Here is a 22,903-nt window from a genome sequence, read left to right as displayed (position 1 = left end):
TCAACCTTAATCTTATAACTTACTGCAAATAAAGATCCAATGTAAATTAACTGTTGATACTACACTGCCTTTGTAATTCTGCTCATCCACTGACCAAGAACAGAGTACCGGTAAGTAGTTAAAATATTGTATAATATATTTAATCTGGTTATGTTTATTAGAAAGTCGTTTGAGTCATCAGTCCATAGACTGGTTTGAAGCAGCTTTCCATGACCCCCCCTTCTGTGTTAAACTTTTCATTTCTATGTAACTGCTGCGTCCTACATCTGCTCTAATCGGCTTGTCATATTCATACTTTGGTCTACCCACACCTACACTTCACCCCAAAACCAACTGAACAAGTTTTGGATGTCTTAAGGTGTACCCTATCTTTCTATCTCTTCTTCTCATCAAATTTAGCCAACTGTTGATAAACTTAACCATAATGGGTATTTGAATTGATCTCGAATAGACTTGTTTAAATCTATTAAAAAAATTGGTATTTAAAATATTTTGTGTTGGGTCCACCATGTCAATACAATTTTTCTAGTTGAAAATTCATTCATACCTGTTTCAGGACTTCACTGATGAAGAGAATGCATAATGTTCCTGAATGTATGAATGAATAAATAATTTTCAATTATAAAAGGTGTATTGACAACGTGGACCCAAGACAAACTATTATTTATTTATTTATTTATTTAATTATTTACATAGTTTAAGCCCACATTGGAGCACTTAAATCAAACCCAAATACATTTATGTTAACAAAGAATTAACTGAAGATTTAGCTTGCATCATCATCTTCCTTTCCCAAAACCTCTTCATTCTGGCTGACCTGGCTGCCCTTTCTTCATCAGATATGACATATTGTTTGTGTTGTACAGTTTTTAATGACAATCTTATTTGTTTGTTCTTGAGAATCCTTTTTTCTTCTCTATGTTCAATTTGCTTCATTGTAATATTCAGCTCTTCTAAATCATTCTGAACTCCTTTAAACCAATTATTTTTGTTTTACCTTTCCAAAAGTAATTAAATAGTTGTTTTATTATCCTATTATCATTTAATCTATTTTAAATCATTTTAAAATAAATTTAGCCAAATCAATCTCCTCTCACCAATCACCTTCAGCATTCTTCTGTAACACCACATTTCAACAGCTTCTATTATCATTTTTTCTGAACTAGTTATCGTCCATGTTTCACTTCCATACAATGCCACATTCCAGACGAAAGTCTTCAAAAACACCTTTTTAATTCCAATATCAATGTTCGACGTGAGCAAATTTCTGTTCTTAAGAAAGGCATTCCTTGCCTGCGCTAGTCTGCATTTTAAGTGCTCCTTACTTCTGCTATCATTACTTATTTTACTACCGAAGTAACAATATTCACCTCCTACCTTTAAGACTTCTATTACCTAATCTAATATTACCTGCATCACCCAACTTCAATCGACTGTACTCCATTACTTTTGTCTTAGACTTATTTATTTTCATCTTGTACTCCTTACCCCAGACGATGTCCCATTCAGCAATTTCTCCAGATCTCCAGAAGTCTCAGATAAAATAACATCATCAGCAAATCTCAGGGTTTTGATTCCCTCTCCTTAGACTGCGATTCCCTTTCCAAATTATTCTTTGATTTCCTTTACTGCCTGTTCTATGTAAATTCTGAAAAGGAGAGGGGCAAACAGCAGCCTTGCCTCACTCCTTTCTGGATTGCTGCTTCTTTTTCAAAGCCCTCAATTCTTTATCAATGCAGATTGATTTTTAAACAGATTGTAGATAATTCTTCGTTCTTGGTATATGATCCCGATCACCTTCAGAATCTCAAATAGCTTGGTCCAATCAACATTATCGAATGCCTTTTCTAAATCTACGAATGCCATGCATGTGGGCTTGTTCTTAATTCTATTCTCTAAGATCAGACGTAAAGTCAGGATTGTTTCATGTTCCTACATTTTTTCTGAAGTCAAGTTAATATTCTCGCAACTCTTTCAACTTGTCTTTCCATTCTTCTGTAAATATTACATATTAAAATTCAGCAAGCATGAAATACCAAACAAATGGTACAGTAGTTTCACACTTGTCAGCACAGGGTTTCTTGGGAATAGGTATAACAACATTGTTGGAATGACGAACTGAATGCTGTAGCACACATGTTGTATTACTAAGCAGCGATGATTACTCTGGTAGTGGACTGTAGTTTGGTTAAGCACGTGATGAGACCATAGGGCCGAGTCATTCACCAATATTACACGTAATAGAACTTTTATTACAATTATACATGATTAAAAATGCACAAAGACTATTTACACATTAAACAATAAAATGAAATGCCTGGATGGCTATCGATTAAGTTTGAAGCCATGTGGCCGTGAATGCATGTCTAGCCAACATGTTGTCGCTGATCAAGTCTGTCTTCTCTTGTTGCCGGAAACCAGATGCATTCTGATCATTCAAACGAGATGCGAACAAGAGCGCGCTCTCTATAAATTTTCTAAGAGGATGAAACATTCTCCCCTCTGTTGATTGCATTCGATCAAGACAAAATACAGTTTCAATGAAAATAACACTAACATAAAACAAAAATGTCATCAGTATACAAATACATACACTTAAATGAACATCAATCACTAATTAACATAGATAAAATGAAACAGAGCTTTACACTGATGTGCAGGTTGATGCATTGTTTTGTTTTGTTCACAGCTGCACAATGAAAGTTTTTTAATTGTTCATCTTGTTAAATGACTGTACAAAATAAATACAAATACAACTTTATACACCAATCAACTCACTGACACTGTTAGGAATCATATTGTCATTTAAAAAAACACTACTCAATGGGAAGGGGACACAATTTCACTACTGGTCTCCTGAAATTTCCATAAGCAGTTTTCATGGTGACAGCTCGCACAAGTCAATCGGAACCTGAAGTTCCTCAACCACACCTAGTCTCCACTGAAGCAGGGGTAAATTGTCCTCCTTGATAACCACCACTGCTCCAAGTTGTATACTGGGTTGCTGGGAGGCCCACTTTGGCCTGTTTTGTAGTTGGGTTAAGTATTCCTTATGCCATCTGGTCCAAAAGTGTTGCACCATTTGCTGCAACCGTTTCCATGCTGAAAGTTTATTGCTGGGTACAAGAGTCAGATTGGATTCAGGGATGGAATTCAAACTGTTTCCAGTAAGAAAATGACCTGGAGTTAAGGGTTGAGGGTCAGCCGGATCTGAGGATAGGACTGTAAGTGGACGAGAATTTAAACGGGCTTCAATTTGTGTGAGCACAGTACTAAGCTCTTCAAATGTTAACGATGAGTTTCCAACAACTCAATGCAAATGATATTTAACTGACTTGATGCCAGCTTCCCATAATCCTCCAAAATGGGGTGAACGAGATGGAATGTAATGCCAGTTGATATCCTTGTTTGCCAGATTGCTTACAACTTCCTCTTGATGCTGCTGTGATGCCATGAATTGGTGAAGATCTTTTAGTTCTCTATTGGCTCCAATAAACGCAGTAGCATTGTCACTATAGATATCTGCGGGCTATCCTCTTCTGGCTATGAAACGGCGAAGTGCGGCTAAGAAAACATCTTTGGTAAGACTGCTGACTACTTCCAAATGTACAGCCTTCATCGTGAAGCAAACAAATAGTGCGATGTATGCCTTGATATGGACATTGCTCTTCTTGTTAATTGGGCGAAGTAGAATTGGACCTCCATAATCAAAGCCACAAACACTGAATGGACATGCTGGTTGAACTCTATGCTCAGGACAGTCAGCCATGAGTTGATGATTAGTTACGCCTTTCAATTTGTAACATGTTTCGCATTTGTGCACTTGCTGTCTGGCTACATTTCTGGCATTCAGAATCCAATAACGTTGCCGAAAGGTTGCTAACAACAATTCTGGTCCTGCATGAGCCTGTTGTAAGTGTTCATGTTTGAAAATTAGAGTCATCAGGTGATGTATTGATTGATACAATGCTTTCCTTTGGCAATTCCTTGATCTCTTCACTGAATGACTCCACCTAAGCAATGCAAATGCACGACATTAATGATGACTGAAGTTCTTGAACTGACAACGGTACCAACAGTTTATTGTTTAGCTGTTTGGAGTTGTGAATGAATCTGCTGCAATACGACAGAACTCTTTGTAGTTTTGTCAGCAAAGAAAATTTTTCGATGATCCCATTGCCTTTAGTGACAAGTAACGTTGCTACTGTTCGCTGTTCCAATGTGGTGTGACAACTTTCATCGATGACTAGGGGCTGCGGCAGGTTGAGCTGAGGTGCTGACAACCACGATAGACCTGACCACCACAATGTGGACTGTTGTAACTCTTGAGGTTCAGCTCCTCGAGAAATTAAATCTGCAGTGTTTTGATGAGATAGAACATGATGCCAATCTTTGACATTAGTTAACTGCTGAATTTCTGCCACCCTGTTGGCTACAAATGTTTTCCAACGAGACGAAGGAGAAGCCAACCATGATAAAACAATGGTAGAATCTGTCAACAAATGATTTTCATTAATTCCAAGATTTAAAATTGGAATGGATTTTTGAAGAAATTGAGCCAGCAATGCAGCTGCAAACAATTCAAGACGAGGGAGTGTGACTCGTTTGACTGGAGCCACTCTGGATTTTGAGCACAACAACTTGACACTTATTTTCCCTTGCTGATTTACAGATCGAAGGTAGATGCAAGCTCCATATGCTGTTTGAGAGGTGTCTGAAAAACCATGCACTTGAATGTTACAACACACACCTGCTCCTGAAACATGTCTATCCACCTGAATATTTTCAATGTGCATCAAATGGTTCTGAAGCACCTTCCAGTCTGCGGCTATGTCTTCAGGTGATGTTTGAACCCAATCAAGTTTGTGTAACCACAATTTCTGGAGAAACATTTTGATGTAGTGGTGCATTTAGTAATGTTACTGTTCCCTGGAATATGTTTGATTCTGTTTGCTACTAAGAATTTGTCTGGCATAGGATGCCATGGTAATCCTAAAGCTTGTATGGTGTCATCATCAAACTGGAAAGGTAAGTTAATTTCTCCGTCTTCAGATGGAACAGCCGCAAGTGTAGCTTGATGATTTGAGCACCATTTCCTGATGGGAAAACCACCTTTATTGAGTAAGGCTATGAGTTCACTTTGCAATTGTATTTCTTCAGCAATGTTGGATGCACCACACAGAGCATCGTCAACATAAAAGTCCCGTTGTAAAACTATTGACACCAGTGGAAATGAAGTTGCTTCATCTTCTGCCAGTTGTTTGAGGCACTGTGTTACCAATATGGAGCTGAAGCTGTGCCATACGTGACAGCCCTTGATAGCTGTTTGTGGTGATTCCCTCCAAATACTTCTTTGCAACCGCGTCATTTTCATGAACCCGAATTTGTCTGTACATTTTTGTGATGTCTCCCATAAATGCAATGATGGGTGTCCTGAATATCAACACAATGGAATAAAGGTCTTGTTGTATAGTAGGCCCTGCTAACAATGTATCATTAAGCGACACTCCAGTAGTGGTTTTGGCTGATGCGTCAAAAACTACTCTGACTGATATAGTTGTGCTTTGTTTAAATACTGCATGGTGTGGCAAGTAATAATGCTCAGAATCATCTGTTACATGTAGGCCTACCTCCCTCATGTGAGATAACTGTTCATACTCTGACATGAAGTTCGCATACTGTTCATGCAATACTGGATTTTTCTTGAATTTTGCTTCCAGCTGTTGAAAGCGTTGTGTTGCCATATCACGAGAAGTGCCCGAGGGTGATCGAGTTTCTTTACGAGGTAACCTGACAACGAATCTTCCTTCAGGAGTGTGTGTGGTGTTATCCTTGAAGTGATGTAAACATTGTTGTTCATCCTGAGTTTTAGGTTTGGTGTGTAATTCTTCTATTTCCCAAAATTTACGAAGTTGCGTGTCAAGTTGGTCCTCCTTTTTGACAAAGAGAGAAGTGACTGTGTTGCATGCAGGATGGCTGTTTGACTGAGGGCATTTACCATAAATTATCCAACCCAGATGAGTGTCCTGCAATACCGGGTAATCACCTGCACGCTTTTTCCCATCTGTTTTTAAAATGTTAAAAAACAGCTCTGCACCAACGATTAAATCTACCTTGCCTGGACTGTAGAATTTAGGATCTGTTAGTGTGATGTCACTAGGTAGGTTCCACGATTTGTAATCTAACTCCATAGAAGGCATTTCCTCTGTGATGGCAGGAACCACTAAACAATTTATGATAGTGTTAAAATCTGATGCTGTGGACTGGAGGTGAATATCCACACTGTGTTTCAGAGTTGATGAAGAATTGTTAATGCCTACAATAGAAGTGGTGTCTTCTTTACATTTTAAATTTGGTCTGTTGACAGTGTCTTTAGTGATGAGATGAGTTTGACTGCCACTGTCTAAGAGTCCTCGAACCTTAAATAATTTACCACTGTGATCCTTGATTTTGACAATAACTGTGGATAACAACACATATGGTTTGTTTCGAGTACATGGATGTTCATTCTTGGTAGTTGTGTGAACGGTGGCAAATACCACCTTGTTGTTAGAAGTAGTTTCGTTAGTTGTACTAGACTTGTGATTTTCAAGATATAGTAATATGTTGTGGGCCTTGTTGCATTTGCGACAGTGACTGGATGTACACTCTAGATGTTTTATGTGATGCTTTAAGACAATTTAAACAGAGTTTGTTGTCACGAGCATATTGAATGCGATTTGACACTGTTAACTTGAGAAATGCTTCACATGCAAAAAGTCCTGATGCATGACCTTGTTTACAATAAGAGCTCTGATTGTTAATGCATGCAACATGTGTATAGGACAACGGTGTTTTCTTGTGTGAGCTTTCTTTACTACTGTGCACCTTGGCTGACAGATATTTGCATGCTTTCAAGGACTTGGCAGCGATGTTCAATGTAAGATGTTAATTGTTTGAGGGAGGAATTTATGTTAGAGTTTGCTTCTAGTTCCCAGCCCCTCCTGGTTTCATAATCAAGATGATCAACAATATGTTGAGACATTATTACTTCTTCGAGAAGAGTATCTAATTTCAATGCTTTAAGTGCTTGTAAGTTGCTTGAGAATGTGCCGATAAACTGCCTGAGGTCTTCAGCGGTTTCATTCCCCACTGTTGCAATGTTTAAGATTTCTTAAACATGCTTTGCTGGTATTAGTCTCTTGTTTTGAAACCGATCCCATAATAGGTTCCAAGCAACCATATAGTTTGTTTCAGTAGTTGGAAGGTTCTGAATTAATGTTTTAGCTGAACCCTGAACTGCTCCTAGTAAGTAGTGAAATTTCTGAATGAATGCTAGACTGGAATTTTCATGCACCAATAGTTTGAAATTATCTTCGAATGACATCCAATCTTCGTAGTTACCACTAAACGTGGGTAGTTTAAATGCACAAAAACTATTTACACTTTACACAATAAAATTATATGCCTGGATGGCTATCGATTAAGTTTGAGGCCATGTGGCCATGAATGCATGTCTAGCCGACATGTTGTCGCTAATCAAGCCTGTCTTCTCTCATTGCCGGAAACAAGATGCATTCCGGTCATTCGAACAAGGTGCGGACAAGAGCGCGCTCTGTATAAATTTTTTAAGAGGACGAAACAAACATTCTGCCAAAAATCAGATGGCACTTACTTCCTTAGACACTAAATGGAATAACCTCCCCATGATGGTTTCCCCTAAGGCTGTCGGTAATTCAGACGGAAGGTCATCAATTCCAGGTGCCTTGTTCCTACTTAGGTCTCTTAAAGCTCTGTCGAATTCTGATCTCAAAATTGGGTCTTCCATTTCATCAGCATCAATAGCTTCTCCTTGTTCCAGAACCAGATCTACGCTTTTACCTTGATAGAACTGATATATTTCTGCCATCTTTCTGCTTTCTTCTTTTCCTAGAAGTGGGTTTCCATCTGAGCTCTTAATATTCATATACCTAAGTTTTCCTTTCTCGAAAGGTTTCCTTGATTTTCCTTTACGCAGCATCTAACTTTCCTAGGACCCTACAATCTTCACCATCCTTGCACTTCTCCTTCACCCATTCTTCTTTAGCTGTCCTGCACTTTCTATCCTCTTCATTCTTTAATTGCCTGTTTTCTTTTCTGCCCTCTTAATTTTTTTTCGTTCTTGTTTTCATTGTTCATCAATCAGGTGGCCGGCTCCATGGCTAAAGGGTTAGCGTGCTGGCCTTTGGTCACATGGGACCCGGGTTCAATTCCCAGCAGGGTTGGGAATTTTAACCATAATTGGTTAATTCCCCTGGCACAGGGACTGAGTGTATGTGTTGTCTTCATTATCATTTCATCCTCATTACGACACGCAGGTCGCCTATGGGCATCAAATCACAAGACCTGCACGTGGCGAGCCAAAGTCCTCGGACACATCCCGGCACTAAAAGCCATATGCCATTTAATTTCATCAATCAGGTCTAGTATCTCCTGAGTTATCCACTGATTTCTAGTTTATCTTTCCTTTCTTTCGAACATTTCTTCAGCAGCCCTACTGACCTCATTCTTCACAACTGTCCACTCTTTGTCTGCTGTGGATTCTTCATCCTTTACATTTAGTCCTTGTGCAACATGTTCCTTGAAATAATACCTCACACTTTTTTCTTTCAACTTGTCTAGATCCCATCTCCAATTTCTTCAACTTCAGATGGCATTTCATAACAAACAAGTGTGGACGGAGTCCACGTCTGCTGCTGGGAAAGTTCTGCAATCCAACACTTGGTTCCTGAATCTCTGGTAGTGGAAGTTTTCAGGTTTTAAACCAACTTTTTACTATATTTTTAACCAATTTCCCATATTTGAAATATGAGGAGCTTTTTTGGGCCTACTTTCTGAAGCACCTGAGGATATGCTTTCTCTGTGTATCCCATGGTTTTCTGCGTGGATATGGATGAGTTGCACAGCGCGAAAGTGGTTCAGCCGATTTTCATCGGGAGATGGACCAGCATTAGTATTGTGGAATTTGAATTCTTAAGAGCATGGTAAAACCATCACAACTGGGGTGTAATCGTCCCAGTTGCAAAAGATTGCAGCTGCACTGTGTTAGAAGCAGCCAGCACTAGACAACAGGAGAGGAGTGATCCTTCTTAAAGATAATGCTAGACCTCATACAGCAAATGCGACCAAGGAGGTACTGTACAATTCCAAATATCACCCAACACTGAATAACACCTGCACACCTGAATTTCTAACGACAAAATTTGGTAAAAGAAAAAGAAAAGACAATCACATGTTTACTTACCATTTTTTTTTTAATTTCTGCAAATGTGTCACAAAACTGCTAATTTAAAACACTTTAGAAGTAATAAAAAAAACTACGAACACCACAATGAGAAAACTAGTTCAATGTACAAATCATTCACGATTCAATGTCATCAGAACTATCAACATTGGAACTTTGATCAATGTCACCTTCCCATACACAGTCGTCCTCAATACCATCAATAGAATTTGCAATTCCACATTTCTTGAAACTTTTCTTCACTAAGTCGTTGGAGATGTGAACCCATGCAGTCCTTATTCACTTGCACAGAAGGTCCACTTCAGGTAGTTTCACTCGTCCAGTTGGTGTCAGTGCGTGATCGCCAGCAGACGCCATCCACTTGGTGCAGAGCTGTTTCAATGCAGCTTTGAAAGGTCGGTTCAAAGAAACATCCAATGGCTGTAGCATAGAGGTCAGCCCTCCTCCAATTATTGCCAGATAAGTTTTTGCTTCACTTATAAATTCCTTTACGTCATCTGTAATATGCCCACGATAACTGTCGAGCACAAGCAGGCTCCTCTTCTGCAACAAAGCTCCTGGACAACATTGCCAAACACACTTCACCCAATCCTCATAACTCACAGTCCATCTGGCCAGATTCTTTGGTTTGAATGACAATACCAGAAGGCAAACTTCCTTTCAGAAGTGTTTTTCTTTTCAGAATCACATACGGAGGAAGTTAAGTTCTGTCAGTTAACATGCATAACATTACCATGCCGCGTTGCTTTTCGTTACCACCTGTCCTGCTAGTAACATTTTTAGAGTCCTTAATGTGAACAGTATTGTCTTGTGGCATTTCAAAATAAACAGGCATCTGATCAGCATTCCCAATTTGAGAAAGCAAATAGGAATGTTGCTTCCACAAACAAATAACATGGCAATGAAAAGCCGCAAACTTTTCTATGTAGGCAACAGAGAGACGTGAAATAGATATACGTCTCTGTATACACAATTCATTCCTTCGATAAAAGTTCCTTGTCTACCCATGGCTTGCAACAAAACCCTCCTTTTTAAGTTCCTTTGTGATCTCTAATTTTAGTTGAAACAATTCAGTGAATACACCATAACTACAGTAGTTCACGTCTTTTAGTCACGTATTTATAAAGCCGTTCTTCAATTTCAGGAAAGTGTGCACTCTGCCCCCACAAAACTCTACAATCACAGTTACCTTTTAATAGCATTTCCTTCTTCTGCCTCCAATCGCAAATACACGATTCATCAATATCATATTTTCTGCTGATGGCACAATTTCTGATAGCTTCAGCTTCCATTACAACTTTAAAGTTTCTCATTCACAGTAAATGACCGCAAACACTTTTTTGAATTCATCACTGTGTACCATTGATGCTTATTCACTCAGAACACAAAGTATTAATCAACTGCCACACAATGAGGTTCTGGTAACAATATGATGATGCTTGTTGTTTTAAGGGGCCTAACATCTAGGTCATCGGCCCCTGAAGGTACGAAATGAGACGAAATGCAATGACAAAATAAAAATCCAAAATCCTCCACTGACCAGAATTCAAAGCCTGAGAACGAAAAATGAACGGATGGATATGAAGTTAAAACAATCAGTGGAGTCGACCCGCAATGCCTCAGTCTCAGAAACTGACGGAGAACAATAGTAATACTGACCGAGGGACTGCTTCTAGAGCTCAATACTGAATCGATGATGCTTGCAAGCTAAAGGGGTCCAAAATATAGGTTATTGGCCTCTCATAATGGTACTTATCGCTTGAAAATAGAACCATGGTATTTGACATAGTGCGGTACTAATCAAAAGTATCATAGACTAGTGGTATTCCACACATTATGGTACTACTCACAGGTAATGAAATTCGCACAAGTATATAATATAATTTCGTGTGGCTATTTCTTGCCGAGTGCAGCCCTTGTAAGGCAGACCCTCCGATGAGGGTGGGCGGCATCTGCCATATGTAGGTAACTGCGTGTTATTGTGGTGGAGGATAGTGTTATGTGTGGTGTGTGAGTTGCAGGGATGTTGGGGACAACACAAACACCCAGCCGCCGGGCCATTTGAATTAACCAATGAAGGTTAAAATCCCCGACCCGGCCGGGAATCGAACCAGGGACCCTCTGAACCGAAGGCCAGTACGCTGACCGTTCAGCCAAGAGTCGGACATTCGCACAGGTAATACAGACCTATGTGGATTCACACATAGCGGCGCCATTTACAGGCAACATAAACCTATGGTTTTCATCACATGTGTACTAACCACAGGGACTCGTACTATCCCGTGGTGTTCCTTATACAGTGGGTACTAATCATAGGCAAGCCAGAACCCTGGTGTCGCTCATATAGTGCTACTAATCACAGGTATCGTAAAAGCCTGACTGCACGGTGCTCTTGATTGCTACTAATCACAAACCTATTTGGTACCTAACGTAGTAATACGCGCAAGTAATAGCGACCCATGGTGTTCCCCGCATGGTGGTACTAATCACAAGTAGTTTCATGGTTCTAATCCAATCATCCCTTGGTCGCCCCTTTTAGTCGCCTCTTACAACAGGCAGGGGATACCGCGGGTGTATTCTTTGCCTGCGTCCCCCACCCACAGGGGGTGTAACAATATGAAATACGGAACAATATGAAATTCTTATCTCTTAATAACATGGAATTGAGCGGCGGAGCGCGATTTCAGCCAATGCCAAGTAGCGTTGGAATAATGTATTACGAGATGATGATGTGAAGGGCTTAAATATGACCCACACCCTAAATTAAGAAGCAATATTTCTATAAAAGAAGTTCAGGTGGTATTCGGAATTACACAGTAATCAACACACTTGGTTGGGAAGTTTTACCCCATTCTACTTACTCCCCAGGCATCGCTCTATGGAAGTATCAACTGCTTTTGGCCTTATCACCTGTTTTTGGCCATGGATAACCATTTGCATGACCAACAGTTCCAAAACCAAGATGATGTCATGCAGGCCACAGGACAATTTTTTTTGCTTCTAAGGGCAAGAACTTTTACAAAGGCAGGATTTATAAGCGTGTATCTCGTTGGGAACATGAAATTGAAGCTGAAGGAGATTATTTTGTTCTCACTTGAAAAATATGGCACAAACTTCTTCGCATATTGGTATGTACGCCTATCCAAAACTGATTTGGGTAGGCAACCTGCTTGTCAGAATTGTCATGCAGTTTGCACAGCTTCCCCTTATACTTGTGTTGTAAAGGGCGTGCTGTCCAGTTTGGTCAGGCTTGGTCATCATGCTGTGGTCAGTCAAGGCATTATAGGTTACTTGCAATGTCATTTTACTTTGATTTTTTTCCCATCTTGAACAGCCAGATGGCAGGAAGCATAAAATGTCGCAAACATAAATTTGAGGATTTTAATACACTGCGAGCATAGGAAATCTGCGACTCTGTATCCAGGGTAATGCTGTATATATAAACACACCAATGAGCCTTTACGTTATGACCATCCTAACCCAGTAACATTTATTGCTCCTGGAACATGAAGAGGTTCCCCTGATATGCTGACATAGTTCAGTAGTCCTAAAGGTTCACTATCAGTTCTGTCACTGGCATCGGAATGTAAAAAGCAGCGATTTCTCCAAGTTTGATAAAGGTTAAACTGTGATGGCCTGGCACCTTGGTATCAGCTTCTCTGAAACTGTGCAGCTTGCCAGCTGTTCTCCTGCTGCTGTTGTGAGCATGTATTGAAAGTGGTGCAGGAATGGGAAAACAACAAAACGTCATTCAGCGATGTGTCAACAGGGGCTCATTGATGTCAGAGGCTAGTGAAGGCAAATTGTTTGGAACAACCGCAGGGCCACAGTTTGAGAAATCACCAAGAGATACAACAGTGGTGACCAGGGCAATGTTTCACAAGGAACAAAGAACACTGTAGTGTATGGGACTCTGGAATGCAAATGTAAAAGCAGGGTAATGCTGTAAATATAAACACACCCATGAGCCTTCACATTATGACCATCTTAACCCAGTAACATTTATTGCTCCTGGAATGTGAAGAGGTTCCCCCGACATGCTGACATAGTTCACTGCAGTGTTGATGATTATGATGATTAGAAAAAGGTCATCTGGTCTGATGAATTCATATTCCTGGATCAGCACATTGACAGCCAAGTGCGTGTACACCAATTACCATTGGAGACAATGGCACTTGGTTGCACTGTTGAACACAGACAGGTCAAGAAAGAAGCTGTGATGGTTCGGCAGATGTTCTCAAGGGACACACTGGAGCCAATTATTCCAGTACACCAATCCCTAGCAAATGTCCAGTATCTGGACATTACAGGAATCCACATTTCCGGTATCTGGACATTACAGTAATCCACATTCATCTCTTTACAGTATATCAAGTGTTCCGTTCTGATGACAGCTCACTTCCAGCAGAATAACACCGTGCCACGCTGCCAAGATTATGAAGGACTGGTTCGAGGAACACAGAGGTTAGTTTTCCCAAGAATGAGTTGGTAGAATCAATCATAGAGCAAAATCTAGCTGTGAAACTAGCTTTGACAGATACAAGTACTGAAATACAAAAGCGCTTCGTGAAGATATCTCAAGATGGCTGCACAAAGTACACAGTTATAGAAGTTAGTCCCACCATTTTTCGGGCTTTACAGAACTGTGACAAGTTGTACGTAGGATACACTAGATGTAGCTTTAATGAATACATCTCCATCATTCGTTGCCATAAGTGCTTCGGATTCGGTCATTTCTCCTCGAATCGTGATAAACCACAGATCTGTTCGCACTGTTCTGAGACACATAATGTCCATGAATGTTCAAAAATGAATACCGAATGCATAAATTGCAAGTCTCAAAAAGAGAGAAGTCGCACAAGACGTCAGTATGAATGTCGTAACATTCAACATCCAGCAATATCTCTAGTATCCTATCTACAAGAAGGTATTTAATATAATCAAATCTAAAATTAATTATGCCTGAACTTATAGTATATCAACATAATCTGCACAAGTCTCCCGTTCCAACGCAGGAACCTATAACCAATTTCAAGCTAAATGGCAGAACAATCTTATGCATACAAGAACCAAACGTCAGGCACAGTAAAATTACGGGATTTGGACAAGGCTTTCTTATTCATACACCAAGAAACACTACGTCTTCGGAAAAAATCCACGCGGCAATTGTTACCAAATCCCAGAAAATCTTGCTGTTATCACAGTACTGCTCAGCTGATGAGTGGTTGTATGTACAACCATTGGCCAATGGGAGCTTTACATATGTAAAGTTTACTTTGACTCTAAATGTGATATTTCTGAGGATATAAATGCTCTCCAACTAATGTACGAAGAGCTAAAAGAAAGCAATTACTTATAACAGCAGATATTAATGCCAAACCCGGGTCCTGGGGAAGTTTTTTCGATGACGCTCAAGGCAAACTATTCCATGATTTCTGCTGTGCCGGCAACTTAATTTTGCTAAATACAGGGGATATACCTACATATTTGCAGAGAAATTCTCAGAGCTCTTTAGACAGTGTGTGTAGCTCCTCACTCCTTCCCTTTATATGCGACTGGAAAGTAAGCGACCTGCCGACTTTCTCCGACCATTCTCTAATTATAATATGTATGAAGTCTGCAGCCAGTTCGCCTGTAGTGAACGCCTTTCATTATTTAACCAGGAAATACAAGACCAATGGTTCATGTTTGTGGGTTACTGTAGTCACGTCCTAGTTCGTGAACCATGGGCAATGGCTGAGTGGCCTAGTAAGTGGTCCTGAGAGTCGGGATACCAGTTGCTATGGAATGGGAGTGGGCATCTCGGACATATTCTGAGTCCTGGCCCTCCTTGTGCTCAGGCGGCTAGGACTATACAATTCACCGGTGGTCCATAACCCGTTAGAGGAGAGATCCTCACTTGGACTATGTGCAAGTAGGGCAGCATCCTGCTTCATGAATTTACTGAGCTCAGAACACTTTCAGCAAGCCTCGGACCTATGGGAGTAATGAAGTCCCACTCCCATTTGACAGGCGAGGGACTCCTTGGAAACAACTTGGCAAACGAAATGGAATTCGATGGGGAGCTATCAATATTAATGGGGCTTATGGAAGAAAGAAGGTAGAACTGGCTGAGTCAGCAAAGAGGATGCATCTGGATGTGCTAGGAATAAGTGATATTTGGGTAAGGGGAGATAATGAGGAAGAGATAGGAGATTATAAAGTGTACTTGACGGGTGTTAGAAAGGGAAGGGCAGAGTCTGGGGTAGGGCTATTTATCAGGAATACCATTGCATGCAACATAGTTTCTGTTAGGCACGTAAATGAGCGAATGATGTGGGTAGATTTGTCAGTGGGAGGAATTAGGACAAGAATTGTGTCCGTGTATTCACCATGTGAGGGTGCAGATGAGGATGAAGTTGACAAGTTTTATGAAGCATTGAGTGACATCGTGGTCAGGGTCAACAGCAAGGATAGAATAGTGCTAATGGGCGATTTCAATGCGAGAGTTGGGAATAGAACTGAAGGATACGAAAGGGTGATTGGTAAATGAGGGGAAGATATGGAAGCTAATGGGAATGGAAACCATTTGCTGGACTTCTGTGCTAGTATGGGTTTAGCTGTTACGAATACATTCTTCAAGCATAAGGCTATTCGCCGCTACACACGGGAGGCTAGGGGTACCAGATCCATAATAGACTATATCTTAACAGACTTTGAATTCAGGAAATCTGTTAGGAATGTACAAGTTTTCTGTGGATTTTTCGATGATACAGACCACTATCTGATCTGTAGTGAACTAAGTATCTCTAGGCCTAGGGTAGAGAAAGTGAAATGTGTCTGCAAACGAATAAGGGTAGAAAAACTCCAGGACGAGGAAATTAGACAGAAGTACATGGATATGATTAGTGAGAAGTTTCGAACAGTGGACAGTAAGCAGGTTCCGGATATAGAAAGTGAATGGGTGGCATACAGGGATGCTGTAGTAGAAACAGCAAGGGAATGCCTAGGAACAACTGTGTGTAAAGATGGGAATGATGGAATGGTGGAATGATCAAGTAAGAGCAGCCTGTAAACGTAAAAAGAAGGCTTATCAGAAATGGCTCCAAACAAGGGCCGAGGCAGACAGGGATTTGTACGTAGATGAAAGAAACAGAGCGAATAAAATATTTGTTGAATCCAAAAAGAAGTCATGGGAAGATTTTGGTAATAACCTGGAAAGGCTAGGTCAAGCAGCAGGGAAACCTTTCTGGACAGTAATAAAGAATCTTAGGAAGGGAGGGAAAAAGGAAATGAACAGTGTTTTGAGTAATTCAGGTGAACTCGTAATAGATCCCAGGGAATCACTGGAGAGGTGGAGGGAATATTTTGAACATCTTCTCAATGTAAAAGGAAATTATCATGGTGGTGTTGCAAACAGCCAAGCTCATGGGGAGGAGGAAAATGATGATGGTGAAATTATGATTGAGGAAGTGGAAAGGATAGTAAATAAACTTCATTGTCATAAGGCAGCAGGAATAGATGAAATTAGACCTGAAATGGTGAAGTATAGTGGGAAGGCAGGGATGAAATGGCTTCATAGAGTAGTAAAATTAGCGTGGAGTGTTGGTAAGGTACCTTCTGATTGGACAAAAGCAGTAATTGCACCTATCTATAAGCAAGAGAACATGAAAAGATTGCAACAACTATCGAGGTATCTCATTGATTAGTATACCAGGCAAAGTATTCACTGGCATCTTGGAAGGGAGGGTGCGATCAGTCGTTGAGAGGAAGCTGAATGAAAACCAGTGTGGTTTCAGACCACAGAGAGGCTGTCAGGATCAGATTTTCAGTATGCGCCAGGTAATTGAAAAATGCTACGAGAGGAATAGGCAGTTGTGTTTATGTTTCGTAGATATAGAGAAAGCATATGACAGGGTACCGAGGGAAAAAATGTTCGCCATACTGGCGGACTATGGAATTAAAGGTAGATTATTAAAATCAATCAAAGGCATTTATGTTGACAATTGGGCTTCAGTAAGAATTGATGGTAGAATGAGTTCTTGGTTCAGGGTACTTACAGGAGTTAGACAAGGCTGTAATCTTTCACCTTTGCTGTTTGTAGTTTACATGGATCATCTGCTGAAACGTATAAAATGGCAGGGAGGTATTCAGTTAGGTGGAAATGTAGTAAGCAGTTTGGCCTATGCTGACGACTTGGTCTTAATGGCAGATTGTGCCGAAAGCCTGCAGTCTAATATCTTGGAACTTGAAAATAGGTGCAATGAGTATGGTATGAAAATTAGCCTTTCAAAGACTAAATTGATGTCAGTAGGTAAGAAATTCAACAGAATTGAATGTCAGATTGGTGATACAAAGCTAGAACAGGTCGATAATTTCAAGTATTTAGGTTGTGTGTTCTCCCAGGATGGTAATATAGTAAGTGAGATTGAATCAAGGTGTAGTAAAGCTAATGCAGTGAGCTCACAGTTGCGATCAACAGTATTCTGTAAGAAGGAAGTGAGCTCCCAGACGAAACTATCTTTACATCCGGCGGTTTTCAGAGCAACTTTGCTTTACGGGAGCGAAAGCTGGGTGGACTCAGGATATCTTATTCATAAGTTAGAAGTAACAGACATGAAAGTACTGAGAATGATTGCTGATACAAACAGGTGGGAACAATAGCAGGAGGGTACTCAGAATGAGGAGATAAAGGCTAATTTAGGAATGAACTCGATGGATGAAGCTGTACGTATAAGCCGGCTTCGGTGGTGGGGTCATGTGAGGCGAATGGAGGAGGATAGGTTACCCAGGAGAATAATGGACTATGTTATGGAGGGTAAGAGAAGTAAAGGGGGACCAAGACGTCGATGGTTAGACTCGGTTTCTAACGATTTAAAGATAAGAGGTATAGAACTAAATGAGGCCACAACACTAGTTGCAAATCGAGTATTGTGGCGACGTTTAGTAAATTCTCAGAGGCTTGCAGACTGAACGCTGAAAGGCATAACAGTCTATAATGATAATGTATGTATGTATGTATGTAATACATGACCAAAAACATCAAATGGGCTCACTTTCGACAGGGTGCTAAAAGAAGTATACTTAGAATATCAGAAGAAATTGAATTCTGCAATACTGCGGAAACCCTAGAAAAAAAACTATAGACGAACTAACTCATGCCATAATCAAAATTTCTGAACCAAATCTACCAAAAATATCTCTGAAATCTCCAAAAAATTTCCGGTGGAACGAAGAGCTAACAGTTACGCGTAAATGCGTTCTTGCTTGCCACAGACATTACAAACGAAGTCGTTCTCTTCTCCGTCAGCGATACGAAGAAGTATATCTGGCAGTTAAGGAAGAGTACAAGAATCTAATAATAAGGATATCAGAAAAATGCAAAGAATCCTAATCACTCCCTACGAAATGTAATCCTTGGGGTGTTGTTTATAAGTTTACAAGAAAACCTGAAAACTTCAATAATACTATTTGTTCATCGGAATCAAACACCGGTTTTACAAAATCTTTCTCCGACACTGCTGATGCTCTTATCAACTCTTTCTTCTCTGAAGAAGATCGCGACACAGAAACACAAAAGGCCATTAGATTATTTTCCTCTCTCCCTCCTAATACTGCAGATGATGTGCTTTTCACCCGCCAAGAAGTTGAACGAATAATACTCTCACAAAATGACAAGAAAGCTCCAGGTTGGGATGGACTATCAGCAAACATTATCAAAAATATCCACTTGTGTTTTCCTTCCCTGTTTGTCACCCTTTTTAATAAGTGCTTGGTGTTCAGCCTCTTCCCTACATCTTGGAAAATTGCAATTGTTAAAATAATTCGTAAAAGCATTATTTCAAGAATGTTTACTGCTAAATTTTGTATGCCTATTTGCCTTCTTCCTGTTCTGGGGAAGATTTTTGAGAAGTTAACATATATCTGCCGACTTTACAAAACCAAAAATCAGGAGATTTTGGTATGAAAATCAGGAAAAATCAGGAGATACAATTGGTCAAAACTGCTCATTCTACATGTCTTGTGCAATACAGTGCTATGGTATATTATAACACTTATTGTCTCAAAGCTCAACTGCTGTCATATGAGGCTACAAGGCTAAAAATTACACATCTCTATTAACTCACAGAAAGTATGTGAGTGAGATGATCGGTCTCTGATAAAACTTCTGAAAATAGTATGAACTCATGTTGCACACGTGTGAATCGTTCATGCACTTAGATGCCATTACTTAGCAAATGCATACATTAATATACTGCATCAAGCGCCCGCGTGATTATGTGAAGCTCAATGCTATTTGTATCAAATAACTAGCTGTTGTACCCGTGCTTCGCTACAGAATTTTAACAAAGATTGTCCTTATAGTTTTCCCAACTGAAGTCAACATAGATCATTACAATGACGTTAGTACGAATATCACAACTAAAAGCAATACTGTCATATGAAATATTCGATAAAATGGAAAACAGCACATTTTCTCACTTTTAACAAAAAGTACTATGGTAAGTAAAATTTATTAGAACAAAATTTATTTTAGCCACCTATTCAAAACAATCCACCGTTTGTGGTGATTAAATTCTAAGTGATTTATATACACTGCATGGGTACATGTTTCACTTAGAATTTAATCACCACAAACAGTGAATTGTATTGAATAGGTGGCTACAATAAAATTTATTCTAATAGAATCTTACTTATTGTTATCTTCAATATGGAACAAACGTGAGATTAGTTACTTGTAAGTACTACGGCGTCAATCTCACAGTTGAAAGTTCCAGAGTTAGAACGACCAGGCCACAGACAGCCGCGAACACTCCTGTGTCATTATTCCGATTAAGTGTGCACACTGCTCATTCCAATCGCTGCCTCAGAGTAGGGATCGAAAAGCTGGAATACTATAATGATCCAGTGTGTTACGTAAAAGCAGTATCAGAGAATTTATGAACCAGAGGAATAGCAAGCTAAAGAAGAGAGAGATCTAACTCCCCAGCCACTTCCTGCCAATATTCAGGCAGGCTATTATACTAGGTTCGCAGCAGTAATCTCATCTATCGGAGATAAATGGCAGCAGAATACACAAAGCACATCACAACAAATAATGGTCAATGTAATGTTATTGTTGATCAATTTTATGGGCTTTCTATATTGCAGGCCTTCACATTTAGTTTTCTTCCGACTCTGCGATATTAGAGCATCTAATGTAAAGTGAGTCCTCCTTTCTTTCATGACTCCCTCTTGTGTTATTATTGAAGCGATCGTTCCTTCATGATTTTTTTCTCATTCTTAGAATAATCTTCACAATTTAACCACCATCACCACCAATATTATTATAGCTGGTAAGGTAAAACTGAATAAGACATAAATAATCGGAAATTTTATTCTCTATAACTTTTGTTATGCAGTACTTTTCGATATGACCAATAAGATAGGTATTAAAAATTAAATTTTTGGCACCTTCCCCCTAAACTACCATTTCGAACAGGGTGAACAAAATTATTTATAACGTAGATTGTAGTTCCTTATTCCCCAACTTCACATACCGATTTACATTAAATTCTGTTCACCCATAACCGGTAATCGAACCCGGGCCATCCGGGTGAGAGGCAGGCAAGTTAGACCGCAGAGCTGGCTTCAAACATTAATTACCCTTACGCAACTTAAAAATCTCGAAACTTTACAGTTGAGTTTTACCGGGGAAACTTCGTCAGTTTTGCTCTGAAAACGTCTTTAGTTCAGCAGCTTTGATCAGCCAGAGCCAAACTCTTCAAAAAATCTAATACCCATAACGGCAAGCCAAACAACAATCAACCCCAAGTAGTTTTTAATTCTCTAATCTAATAAAATAAACCACATTAGATACATGATGGCGAAATCCTCCTTTTTATCTTCCATTGTAATTTGTTCACCTGTATACTGTTCGTAGTCAGTTTATGGAAATCCTGAACCCCGTAAATTAGGCCTACATCGGCTTTTCAAGGTTATGTTGAACTTGAGAATACGGTTTCGAATTGTTTTGAATGTCAGTATTGATCTTCAAGTTCTCAAGTGCATTAAATTCAATTCTGCCCGACACTAATCACAATCAAATTGGAAAAAGAAAAAATCATTTCCGAAATTAAGATTATTCGCAACCATGAGCTCAGCTAGAAAGCGCGCTCACTGTAGAATTTAAATCTAAGAATTTCATTTTTGTCCGTATTGAACTGAGAATGGAAGATAGGAAACTTAAAAGGGTCCACCTTTTCAATACAAAAATGTTATAGTTTATTTACAACATATATTTACACTTGGAACTAGTTTCGACGCTGTTTGGCGTCATCTTCAGCCAAAATGTGGGAAATAGGCTAGCATGTAGACATTTATATTACACAAGGCGTTACATTAATCAATACACATCTTACGAGGAGATAAAAACAGGGACAAATATAGAAACAAATGAATTGTTGAGAAAGCAAAAGTTATAAATATTAAAAATAACCTTAACCACATCTTGCAGTGCGAAAATATTCGCCTTGAATGATTCCTGAATACAAAACGCTTGATAAACATACACAACAGGAAATTCTCCTTCACTCTCAACAATACCTATAAAGACCAACGGTAAATTGCATTTAAAATATTGTGCAGAGATGTGAAAGTATGATCTTTTCATTTAACCCAATTTTTTACATAACGTGTTACATTAAACAATACACATCTTACGAGGAGATAAAAACAGGGACGAATATAGAAACAAATGAATCGTTGAGAAAGCAAAAGTTATACATATTAAAAATAACCTTAACCACACATCTTGCAGTGCGAAAATATTTGCCTTGAATGATTCCTGAATACAAAACGCACGAGCACACACTTCTGAAGAGCCAGCAGGCAGGAAAAAGTAAGGTGACACCTTAAGAGTTCTTCTGAGAAGAGTTCATCATTTTTTTCTATGTTCCGACTAACTAATGAAGTAATAATAATAATAATAATAACTAATGAAGTCTCACTTGAGTTCCTGATGAACATACACAACAGGAAATTCTCCTTCACTCTCAACAATAGCTATAAAGACCAACGGTAAATTGTATTTTAAATACTGTGCAGAGACGTGAAAGCATGATCTTGAACATGATATAACTTCTTCATTTAACCACCTTTTGAAAGTCTCTCTCTTTATTACATAGCTTCATTAACACCACCATTCTGTAGATGCAAAAAATAATCTTGTAATCTTCACAGGTCCGGTATTCAGCTCGACAAGAATATAAAATTGGTATTAAGGAATACGTTTTCTGAGAGTTTGGACGTTGACTGTGCCAGTATTTGTGGTGTATTGTTGCAGCGTTACGTGTAGGGTGGGGGCAGGTTTCTATGATGTTTATTGCGGGACATAAGGCGGTAAAGCTATGGCGCAAGATGAAGAGGAACAGAGCGTGTGGATAGTTTAGGTCTGGGGAGCGGCCATTGTTGGATTAGGAGGGGAGAGGGAAGGAGCGGTAGGGGAGGAGGAGTGGAAGGAGGGGAAATATGGAGGGTAAATTTACCTTAGAATCAGAGATAAACAACTCCATCAACTTCCTAGACCTAACAATCAATAGGCACCCCTCTTCGTTCACATATAGTATCTATAGAAAGCCCACTCAAACGGCCACTACTATAAGAAATGACTCACTACACCCC

At 39.5% G+C, this 22,903-nt stretch overlaps 1 protein-coding gene across 1 annotated transcript in view; it reads right to left on the bottom strand.

Moving 5' to 3' along the window:
* srl (spargel) overlaps positions 1-22,903 on the bottom strand; it is a 280,903-nt gene that overhangs the window by 22,152 nt on the left and 235,848 nt on the right. The gene's annotated exons all lie outside the window — the stretch shown is intronic.

The sequence above is a fragment of the Anabrus simplex genome, chromosome 7, assembly GCF_040414725.1.
Source record: "Anabrus simplex isolate iqAnaSimp1 chromosome 7, ASM4041472v1, whole genome shotgun sequence".
NCBI classification, from domain to species: Eukaryota; Metazoa; Arthropoda; class Insecta; order Orthoptera; family Tettigoniidae; genus Anabrus; species Anabrus simplex.
The sequence above is the reverse complement of the archived record's forward strand: the minus strand, read 5'-3'. Positions and strand labels throughout refer to the sequence as shown.